Consider the following 12,036-nt stretch of genomic DNA (forward strand, 5'->3'; position numbering starts at 1 on the left):
AGGGAGACTGTATAGGGAAGGAACAAAGCAGCTTCCTAGACCTTAATCAGAGGTGACTTCATGAACTTTCACTTTACGCTTATTAACAACTTATAACTTATTTATCTTTCATATATGAAGTGTTGAAGCACATTATAAGATGGTTCAGGTAAAATGACTGTGTGGATTCTTGGTCTGCATGTCGCGCTTATGCTGATAGGAAACAAGCATGTTTTCTCCTATCAGTGTTAAAACAACAAATCTACACGCAGAGCACAAAGGTGAATGGTACAATTTACTACTCTTTCAGGAACCTGCTCCACTTTGAAAATAGCAGAAGTTTTTGAGATAAGCCTTGCCTCCTTCTAAGGTGTCTACAGTAAAAACCCCTCTTTTCTCCATTAGAATAATCAGAGTCAGAAGTTACTCAATTCAGAAAAATTCTTCAGATAGATATAATATACATGCACATTCATCAGCTAATCCTGTTATGAAGACCAAGACACATTCTTTGAATACAGGTCATTTCTAGAGTACTGAACATGATTTCCTGCATAGCCTACTGAGATTTTTCAAGCTCTCTGTGGTGAAGGACAGCTGTTTCATTTTTAAATTTTCCACCCATTATGGTGGAAAGGGAAAAAATCCAGAATACTAACATGCTAGAGTTAAAAAAAAAAAAGAAGAAGAAGAAGAAGACGGCTAAAAAAAAGAAAAAAAAAGTTTTAAAAAGACTTACAAAATACAAATCCCAATTCTCTGCAGATTGCCAACAGTTTATGAACTAGAGTTGGTTTACAAAGCATAACATATAAAGCAGGAACTCTGGAGCCAGACTGTCAGGCTTAGCTCCAGACAAGTTAATCTCTCTCTGACTGTCTGTTTACCTCGAGAGGGGATAACAAACAGTAATACCTACTTCAACGGGTTACTGTGAGGAGTAAATGAATATATGCTTAGCACTTAGAACAGCCCCTGACATACAAGTAGCATGTAAGTGTAAGCTGGTGCTGCTGTTATTACTGTATAAACCATACCCACAAATACATGTTTTCTAAAACATCTGGCTGCCTTTTTAAAATGTAATGAGAAATGAAGACAGTGAAAACAGAATGTTTTATATGTCTAGTTTCATAACTTTGTACCCATTTTTACATCATTAGTGCCCGATGACAACCCCTCTCACAGCCCATCAGTGATCAGTCACTGTGAACGTCTGCTGTCCAGGTCACACACAGACCGTAAAGCACAGAGGTGTGTTTCCTCCTTGTCCCCCAGCGACAAACCCGTGGGACATTTTACAAAAACGGACAGCCAAACAAGAGGACTTGCCAACAAAGATAAAATTACAGTAAAGAAACAGAAGTGGTAATGTCGGAAGTCAAACTGTAATAGAACATAAGTGGGGTTACAGAAAAAAATAGCTGACTCCAAGAATGCTGACACTTGTCGCCATGAAGGAGACTAAATATGTAGTCAGAGGAACTCTGTCGAGACAAACCTATCAACGTGAGTGAGGAAAGTGGTCGTGAAGAAAAGGACAAAGATGTCCCACAGGAAGTGATGCCAGCAAAAAAAAATTCTCATTGAAAGAACTCACGGGTGTGTCTTATGACACTGAGAAGGCAATGGGTGAAATGCTGGAAGCTGACCCAGACCTACAAGTATGACAGTTTGGCCAAGGCATAAAAATGATACTCCATATTGCAAGCTATACCACAAGGGGGAGGGGAGGCCTGGGATTTCACACTTTCAACTGCAGCAAACACTATAGATCTAACCCATGTAAAAACACACAAACACCAAAAGGGCTGACCTACACTAACAAAAGAAAATAGCCTTTCAGAAGCAAAGAACACAACGTCCATCCACTCATGTCCCTTTCTACAACTGGCTGTTCACTGAGTACCTCTGAAAACCACACTTCACAGTAACAGAATCAGAGACAAGTCCACCATTGGAAAATCCAAAGTCCCAAAGCTAAGTCCACTTCTTAATTTTCTCTAGCCATTTTTCCTACTGTTGGAAATATACAACATAATCAACTGTTTAGCAGCAATATTCCCAGAGTGCTAAATATTGAGATAATGCTCTACAAAAGTATGTATTTAAGTACAGCGTGTTCTCAAACTTCTGGGTCTGAACTGCAATACCACAAATTTCAAAATACAGAGTTATACTGAGTCATCTATGCAATTTTTTTAAAAAGCTTTATTCCATAGAATGAAAAAAAAAAACAATCTATGCAAAATAAAACTAGGAACCACTAATAAAATCAAATGTACACAACTCACTCTTAAAATTGCTTAATCCTTACATAACATTAAAGATTAAATGAAGTAACTGACAAATTCTGGCTGTTGTAAAAGGTAATTTGTGTTGCTTACAAACAACATAAGCCAGTGTGCCATTCAGCGTGGGCTGCTGCAGCATGCCGTGAACCAAGCCAGGACTAAAGACCTGATCATGCTGGGCCTGTGAGCTTCAGAGAGAAGGTCTGTGCCTGGGACATCACACCGTGCTCTGCTAATTCCAGAGAGTTCTATGACCAAACCAAACATTTAATCATCTTCCCGACAAAAATACAGATCCACACGTAAGGTAATTTGACAGAAAGAAAATCTCAGCTTTTAAACTTGAAGCAAGAATCTTAAATCTCCCAAAGTTTCAATTTCTTCATCTATAGAAAGGACTATAATATGTATTCATGAAATTGAGCGACCCAGAAATAAAGTTCGAGGGGCACTTATTCTACGGTCTGGCTCTTTTCCCCAATCTTAACCTGTCAACATTAGGCCAAGAGCACTCCCTCTGCAGAGATGTGGTCACTGCCGTTCTTGCAGTTTTCAAGGCCCAAAGACTTTAAGCAGCAACAGAGGTTAGAGAGTTTTTGTTTGTCGATTCAATCTTTATTGTGTCCCCAGCGGTGCTTGAGATATGAAGAAATAAGCCAGTCTTTATCCTGAAAGAGGCTAATGACTTCCTGTGGAAATGATACCTGCATATGTACAAACTAACAAGTCCTTAACAATTCTGCCCATACTACATCACTGTTACAGATCACAATTGCAATAGAAATTTAGAGACAATTCCACAAGAATCCTTTTTCATGGGCCCCATGACACATCACATCACTAGTGGTAATGTCTGGCTCTTTTCCAGGACTGAACCCCTGTTCACTGTTATTGTATCTCCTGCACTAAGCACGATGCCTGGCACACTGCAGCCTCCAACGCGTAAATGCTGGCCGAGTGAGTGAATTAAGCAAACATGATACATGATTTAAGGGGACCTGAGTAAATGCGACTTATTTAGAGTTATGGCCTCATAAGATTGGCTGTTCTGCCAAAAAGATTTCTTTAGGAAAATGAGACATAAGGAGAGGCCATTAAAAAAAAAAAAAAAAAGTAATGGGCTAACTAGTAACATTTAGAAAAATCTGTTATTTCCCCTATTTAAATTAATAAAAAAGATGTTAAATAGAACACTCTCAAGTGGGCACCATGGTTTTATAGATATTGGTTCTTCCAAGCTAACAGAATAATTCAATTGCAGCAAGCAGATAGCCACTCAGAAGAGATACTGTATGCCTGACATGTAATATTACTTCACAACTGTCTAAGAAGCCATCAAACCGTAGATTTCTTCAAAATCATTAAAAAATGCCTTGTCACACAATCTTCTTTAAAAAATAATGCTAACCTGTTCAGCAATGGCAATTTGACAAAGATTAGAAAAGCCAGATTGTCACATGCAAGGCAGAGTATATACTGAGTAATATAAGACCTGTCCTCAAGAAGCTCACAGTCTGTGAAGGCAGGTAAATAAATTGCGACCATACAGTGTAATTAAGTACAATGCTACGCTAGAGTTCTGTGGATAAAATACTTTAGGAAAACAGATGAAGAAGTAATTGAATTATGCCTAGAGGACAGTGTTAGAGAAAGCTAGAGAAGTGCTGACCTTTGATTTTGCCTTTTATGTTTAAAAACACTACCACCACTAACAACTTTCGAAGATATTTTTTAGATGCCCTGAGCGCCCTGTCTCATGCATCAAACCTGGACTGGCGATCTATTGCACATATGATAATATACATGTTTCAGTGCTATTCTCTCAGATCATCCCACCCTCACCTTCTCCCACAGAGTCCAAAAGACTGTTCTATACAACTGTGTCTAAAAGAAGCATTTTAAACGCTATCCACCTGATTCCTAACAAGGGGCACAGAATAGATTAATGTAAAAGTCCTTAAGAAAAAGCTTTGTTAAACTGAGACTGAGGCAACATCAAGGCACATCTATCTGTGGGAACAGAATAGATAAGATTTTTCAGTCACACTAAATAACAAACACTACACCAATTTTTTCAACAATTATTATCCTATTTGCTATGCATGTTTAAACTTTAATTGTCTTTTATTTCCACTTATTGCAGAGTCTAGTTAATTTCAGATATTGACTATTCAAGTCTGAACTTACAAGGGGGAAACATATCAAAAAAGGACACATACCTTTTATTGGAATTATTTCACAATATATGGAAGTCAAATCATTATGGAGTATGCTTTAAACTTATGCAGTGATGTATGACAACTATTTCTCAATAAAACTGGAATAAACAAAGAACAATGGGAAAAAATGCACTACTCTAAAAATTAGTCTTTAATGACCAAAGTGTGTGTGTGTCTTAAAGCTTTATGTTTAAAACACTGTCCAAACATGCTACACATCCTAAGATAAAATTGATTTTTTTTTCTGTATCTTCTCTTTCAAGAAAAAAAAAACAAAACCTTACATATCTTACAGTTTTTCTCTTAGGAATGAAAGTAGCCATATGATATCTAACGGATTTAACAGATACAAAACATCAATACACACAAATACAAAAGCATCACATCATACAGCTTAATTTCTCAAAACAGCTGGTACTTTCTTAATGGAATTCTGCTTTTCCTAATTTCAAGAGGCTTTGCAGAGATATACAAGTGGAAAATAATCACTATTTCCACATTTTGGCATACACAGTATATTACCTCGTGTTGCCCATTATGCAGTAAAGAGGAACTGCCATAGCCTGAAATGAGTCTATACATCTATGAGTCAAGGCCTGAAATGAGTCTATACATCTAAACATGTACACACACCATTCTGTGGGACATGCTCAGAGTGCTCACAGCACTGCATCTGAGTGTTACTCTCAAACATTAGTATAAACACAAGAAGACAAATCAATGAAATAAAACTTCTCCAACCTATGCAGAGAAAAAAACAGCTAGTACTGTGCTATCTTTATTGTCTAGACTTAAACTCCTTAAATGATTTAACAGGTTAATATCCACAAACCAAATGAATGCATCATTGCAACACAATAATTATTTGCCATAATTAATACTTTCATATCATCAATAATTTTTATGTACGTATTTTAGACTGAAAAAACAAACAGAAAAGGCTGGTAAGCATCACTTCAAATGAGGGATCAAACTCAGTATCACCAAGAAATGTGACAATCATTGGTATGCCTTCTGATGTGACACATGGGGACATTCTCAATACTATCCTCTGTAAAATACTTGTCAAATATGCTGTACCTCAATCTATGTATAAGGAGACATAAAACAGAAAAATCCAAACTACAGAACAACTTCTCAGACCACCTGCCTGGGTGGGAAGGAGCAGGTGCGTGCATGCCCAGCTGCCCAGTCGTGTCCAACTCTTTGGGACCCCACGCACTATAGCCCACCAGGCTCCTCTATCCATGGGATTTCCCAAGCAAGAATACTGGAATGGGTTGCCATTTCCACCTCCAGGGGATCTTCCCAAATCAGGGATCAAACCTGTGTCTCCTGCATTGGCAGGCGGATTCTTTACCACTGAGGTCAACAAAAAAAAGCAAGAGTTCCATTCATGTTAAATGTGCCAGGTCAAGGACCTCGGAGAGTCACAGGAGCACAAGTGTGTAGGTAGGTCATGGAAGGCCAGCCCACAACACTGCACCTCCACCCCCATGGCTTCTGACTGATCGATCCAGAGAGGGGCACCTGAGGAATCACTGGCAGCAGCAAGAGCCCAGAGCCAGCGTCCCAACCAGACGATCACCTGGGCTGGGCTGGGCTTTCCTGGGGCTCGCCCTCCTTTCACGACTGCTCATGTTTTTTGAGGCTGCATTCCTAGTCTCTCTGCCAGTTTTGTGAGTTACTTGCCAGCCTCCCAATACATTCCTTTTCCATCCAAATTACCCTGTCAATTTCTGCAGGCTGCAACCTAAGATGCTTGAATGAATTATAAAGAATATTCTGGACTCAAATACAATGCTAACTATAACTTCCTTCCTAATTTAAAGCCATTCCTATAAATAAACACATCTTAACTATGTTACAAATGTAACTCTGAGATGCAGACTGTAAAGATCTTATGAAATTAAAAGTGACATAAATCAGCTTTTTGAGACATTTAAGAGGTGCCTGTATTCCTAAAAATAACTAAAAAAACTTTAAGTTTAAAAGTACAAAATTTGAATGCTAGAGTATAAGAACATCCAGAAAGAAGAAATGACAAAACACCAAGAACATTTTAAACAGTATCAATCAAATAAAAAACTAAACTAGCTTTCCAGAAAAAGAAAACACTGATGCATGTTTTGAGAAAATAGGAACACTAGAATGGTACTGGTTTTTACAAAGTGTTTTCCCTGGGGTAAGAAGGCTTCTTTCTCCTTTATGAAAACCAAACCGTGGGCTTCCCTGGTGGTTCAGTGGTAAAGAATCCGCCTGCCAATACAGGAGACATGGGTTCAACACCTGACCTGGGAAGATCCCACATGCCAAGGAGCAACTAAGTCAGTGCACTGCCTGCACCCCCCCAAAGAAAGCTCCAAGAACAGTAATGAAAACAATTCTCCACCTGCGTCTACCTTTTCTCTAGATCCCTACTTCATGCTTCCTCACTAAAAATTAACACGTAAGTAAAACTACATTTCACTGTTTCTGAAAAGTTTTCACAATTCAATTCAAAACTGAATTTTTAGCTATATTAAAAGCTCACACTTCTTACATTCTTGATAGTAGTATCCAGTAGTCATTTAAATCCTCTAATCTATTTGGTATGCTAAAGGAAGTACATTTAGAGGAAGTAAAACATATGTGAAGGGGAGTAAGAACATTTAAAGTTATAGGAAACATCTGCTTCAGAGAGGAAAGAGCACTAGTAATATTTGTGAGCACCTATGTGTACCATGAATTTTGCTATAGACCAAAATCTCTTTGGAAAACACTAGAAAGCAGATGATGCTACCCCTTTTATGAAAAGTAAATGACAGAAATTAACCTAAAAAACTGGTTTACTCACCTCATGTCAGTGCTAACAAGGTTTTGGTTTGACTCAAGCACAGATCTGCCTGGCCCTAAAGGCAGTGTTTTACCCCCAACAAATGTCTCAATGGGCACATTCTTCTTATAAAAATTTGTTTTCACTGATATTTTTCTTATTAGAAAAACAACAGTAACCATTACCCCGAACAAGCAGAACCTGTAAAGCAAATTTCTGTTCACTGCTGCTCTTTAAAGTTATTCTTTGGTGATAGTGCCCCGAACCTTTATTATGATTTTAGTCATTTTCAAGTTATAAAAACTGAGCTTAGAAACTGATAGACCCTGTTTAGTACCATATAATTGTCAAAATTGTCATTCAAGGTTACAGCTTCTCCCCTATGCCCGGCTCTGCCTAAGGCAGGCTGCTGTTTAGTCGCTAAGTCGTGTCTTACTCTCTGAGACCCAATGGATTATATACTCTGCCAGGCTCCTCTGTCCAAGGATTTCCCAGGCAAGAATACTGCAGTGGGCTGCCATTTCCTTCTCCAAAAGCAGGCTAGCAGGCATTATTAAGAGGACTGCACTTTACCCCTCTTCCTTCCACCTCAGTAACCCTGGGTGAGGCAATTAAGGGTCCCTGTAGGACATGGGCACTCTCTTAGCTCACAAGGGCATAAAGCCAACCTGTGAGGAACTGCTTCCAGGATCCTGGGACGCTCTCAGCCACTCCAGCCCTTTGAGATCTCTCACTGCATTTCCTTGATAGAGAACATGCAGGTGCTCTCGGCATCCAGTCATCTAGTCCCTGCTCCACTCCACACCACTTTGTTCCAGCGGGCTTTCTCTCACTGGTGGCCCTCACAGGATCCGCAGGAACCACGCAACCCTCGCCCCAGAGAACAAGGACCCACACAGGTCCTTTTCGTGTGCTGCCAGAGCAAACAGCCTCTCCTTCACCCAGGCATGAGAGACATTCATCAACCCGCTGTGTCCACGAACCGAATCAATCGCTGAGTAAGCTCTCCAAGTCACCCCATACTTGGGGTGGGGGGAACGCTGAGATGGGAGCGGGAGTCAGAAGAAACTCACATCAACCACTTGGTTCAAAAACGCTTCCAATTTCCAACTTCCTGAATCTTTATATACCGACAGATGGGATAGGTGTTAGAAGTCACAAGATCCGTTTTCTGGCTCTTTCTCTTGCAGGACCTGCATTGTGTTGTTCTTACAACGCATTTCAGAAATGTGCATCTACTGACTTAGAGCTCAACTCAGAACAAAAGAGCTTCATTGTAACATCTTATTACATAATATAGTTAATATTTTTTTCTAAAATTTCCACCAAAAGCAGGAAGAAAAATCTGTAAGCCCACCAGTTAGTCACTGCTAACTGGTTTTCATTCTGTAGAGTCTAGTTGTCATCTGAAAGTTTCTTGTTTCAAGTTTTAACTTTTAAAAACCATGGAAAAAGCACTCATTTATATAATTTCATTGAGCGATCCAGTTTCCCACATAACCTAAGCATGACATTCTCAGACGAGATTGGGCACATTCAGGGTGATATGGCCATGGACTAAGCATGACATTTTCAAACACCAAATTTACACTGAACCAACCAATGTGCGCGGTGGCTTCTTGAAACTTGTCTGTCTATGTCACTCTCCAAAGTCAAAACCTCTTTAATGGCTCCCTATTTCCAAAATTAAACTTCAATCTTTTTAAATGAAGCATAATCTGTATGGTTTAAAACATGTATTCATCATAGAAAAATCATACTGCAAGAAAAATGTGAATGTCAGAGGAGTTTCTGATCATGGAAGTGGACCTACACTCAGACGAATTTGGTCAGCTCAAATTTGGCTACTGAAAGTAGCGAAGGACCCAGCTTCATCAAGTCTACGAGGCTGAAATCACCAAGGACAAAAGCGCAAATATGCTACTCCTCTATAACTCAGTAAAAACCAAGCTTGCAACAGGGATCAGCCCCCACAAGACTGTAAATACAACTATCACTGCACAGACACATATAATTTATTGGTTCCACACTCACTGTCACAACTGCCCAAAAGTTTACCTAATACTTAACAGGAGATTTCTGCAAACTAAATTTATTTAAAGCTGGATCTGGGGATTAATTTCTCAAAGTTTCACACATAATTTGCCATCCATTCACAGAGCACACATTTAAAATTTTGTTTGAAGGCCATCTTTAGGCAGATGAGTGAGAAATACATTCCATTTAACATGAGACCAAGAAAACAACACTCATAGTTCTCAGCCCAAAGCATCTTCACTCTTCTCAGAAGTTTATGTCAGTAAAAACTCACAGAATTTAAAAAGTGCCTGAAGGAAGAAAAATAATCATTTCTCTCCTGAAGTTGACGATAGAGGTACTCACTCAAGAAGTACACAAGAACAAGGAGTGTGGGCAAATACTGACACGTCTCTATGTATAATTGCAGAGGGTGTGTGTGCACTCATACAACATGCATGTACGTGCAGAGGTGTCTGGAGACACGTTCACCAAAACAGTGACCACTCAGATGATGATTTCTACATTCTTCTTTTACTTTTCTATATAGTTTCAATATTTAACAGTGTTTATTTTTTTTACAAGAAGAATGTTATATTATTATGGCATGAAAAGCTACAGTAATCAAAATATGTGGTACTGGCAGAAGGAGAGACATGCAGACCAATGAAACAGAAATGAGAGTCCAGAAATAAAGCCATATATCTATGGCCAATTAATTACCAACAGAAACGCCAAGGCAATTCATTCAACAGGGGGAAAGGACAGTCTCATCAACAAATAGTGCTGAGACAACTGGATAGTGATATACAAAAAGATGAATTCAGACATCTTCCTCACACTATACACAAAAGTTAATTTAAAATGGATCAAAGACCTAAATCTAAGAGCTAAAACTATAAAAAAAAAAAAACAAAAAAAAAAAACACTTTTAGAAGAAAACAGAGGAGTAAATCTCTACATCCATCCTACAGTACAGATGAACTTCCCCATCCTGTTAAGTCCCAGAGAGGACTCTCCCAATCAGGAAGGGTTGCATGCAGGAAAGTGCTAGCTAGCACCTTTGGGGCTCCACAGCCCTAAGAACCATTTCTGGTGACAAGTCTCTGTGACTCATGATTTTACTGACTGGAGCCTCTGATAAAGGTGCCACCTGGAGTGCCCCTGGGCGGAAGGACTCTTCTGCCTCCCTGAACAGCTATCAGGCCCACTGCTTTTGTTGAGCAGCTGGCTACTCGGCTCCTGTGGAAACTGAGAAGCCTGACTCAGGGAGGCCTCGTAAGTCCCAGTCTGATGCTTCTACTCTGGGGTGGGTCAGCTCGTACTCAACGACTAAGAATATGCAGAGTCAACTGAAAATGTGTATTTGAGAATGTATCTGGATTGCCTTAGCTTCACAACATCTCAGCTTTACCTGAAAAAGAGGTGGACAGCCCTCTGGGGAAACTCATCCTCCACTTTACCACTGGACACAAAGTTATGGGCCCAAGGGAGCCCACATCCATAAACCCTGTATTGCCAGACCATCCCCTGTCAGTACTTGAGCACTGATCACTATCAGTTCTTTCATGGACTTTAGCAAAAGCCTCTGAACTTGCTCAACTATATTCAGTCTTACTTTACCTTCAGGCCATTCTCCAAAAGTTTTGAGAACAATCTTTTGAAAAGATAAATGAATATTTCTCACCCCCTTTAAAGTCCTATAATGGCTTACCGTGGCCTTTGGTCCAAACTGCCCTGAACCTGTTAACATGACCCAGCCAGCCAGCCTCACAGCACACTTCCTGTCCACCTCTTTCCCACGTCTCCTTCATGCCTGGCAGTACCGCCACACGGAACCAGTGACTGTTTCTAAGATGCACAGGATTGATCTCACCTCCAGGCTTTGGCCTCTCCTCCTTCCTATGTCCCTGCGTTTCTCCTTTTGCCAGACTGACTAATGGTCCACTCTTCAGATCTCAGTTTAGATGGCATTACAAGATGGGTGTTTATCCTAGCTCATAAGATTAGGTACCTGCTAAATTCATACTGTCTATTCTCCTCCGTCTTTGCTTCTACTCTTAAAAAGGGACCACTAACGTTTTATTCACTGTAGTATAACCCTGCTTATGTGCTCAGTAACTATTTGAGTAATCAATAGCAATCATATTCCATGTACTGTCCCAGGTGTCAAAGAATTACATCAAAACAAACAAAAAAAATTTAATGATCATTCAACTTAAAAATGCATCACTTCAATAAAATTACATTCTTCCTCCCCTACTATGCTGCACTGAAATAAATACAAAAATCTCACAACAGTGTTGGGAGGCAAGTAGCAAACATAGTATTATTCATATCTTATAGATGATCCGAAAATATTAACACTATCAGGAAAAAGCAAATCAGGACTTAAATGAAATGTTTTTGTCCATACATACTAAAATTTTACATGGAGACTCTACCAATAAGAGAACAAGTCAAGAACTCCCTGGCATCCAGTGGTTAGGACTCCAGGCTTTCACTGCTGATGGCCTGGGTTTGATCCCCAATTGGGGAACTCAGATCCCACGAGCCCTGTGGCGTAGCCAAAAAAAACAGCACAAGTCAACAAACTTACAAAAGTCCACTTCAAGATCTCCGTTTCATTTAAATTAGTGCCCTTAATTCTCCATTGCCCACATTAAGAACAGAAAAATGGCATAAACAATCCCAAATATAGAAATACAGGAAG

General features: G+C 39.5%; 1 protein-coding gene across 10 annotated transcripts in view; it reads right to left on the reverse strand.

Annotated features, from left to right (window-relative positions):
- TERB2 (telomere repeat binding bouquet formation protein 2) overlaps nucleotides 1–12,036 on the reverse strand; it is a 240,773-nt gene that overhangs the window by 90,946 nt on the left and 137,791 nt on the right. For 2 of the 10 annotated variants that reach the window (XM_043919106.1, XM_043919098.1), the window contains one exon: nucleotides 173–192. The exons of the other annotated variants lie outside the window; for them this stretch is intronic. The gene's annotated coding sequence lies outside the window, so the exon portion shown is untranslated. Of the gene's footprint in view, nucleotides 1–172; nucleotides 193–12,036 lie in introns of those variants that run through there. 10 annotated transcript variants of the gene reach the window in all.

This window comes from Cervus elaphus, chromosome 12 (assembly GCF_910594005.1).
Source record: "Cervus elaphus chromosome 12, mCerEla1.1, whole genome shotgun sequence".
Taxonomy (NCBI): domain Eukaryota; kingdom Metazoa; phylum Chordata; class Mammalia; order Artiodactyla; family Cervidae; genus Cervus; species Cervus elaphus.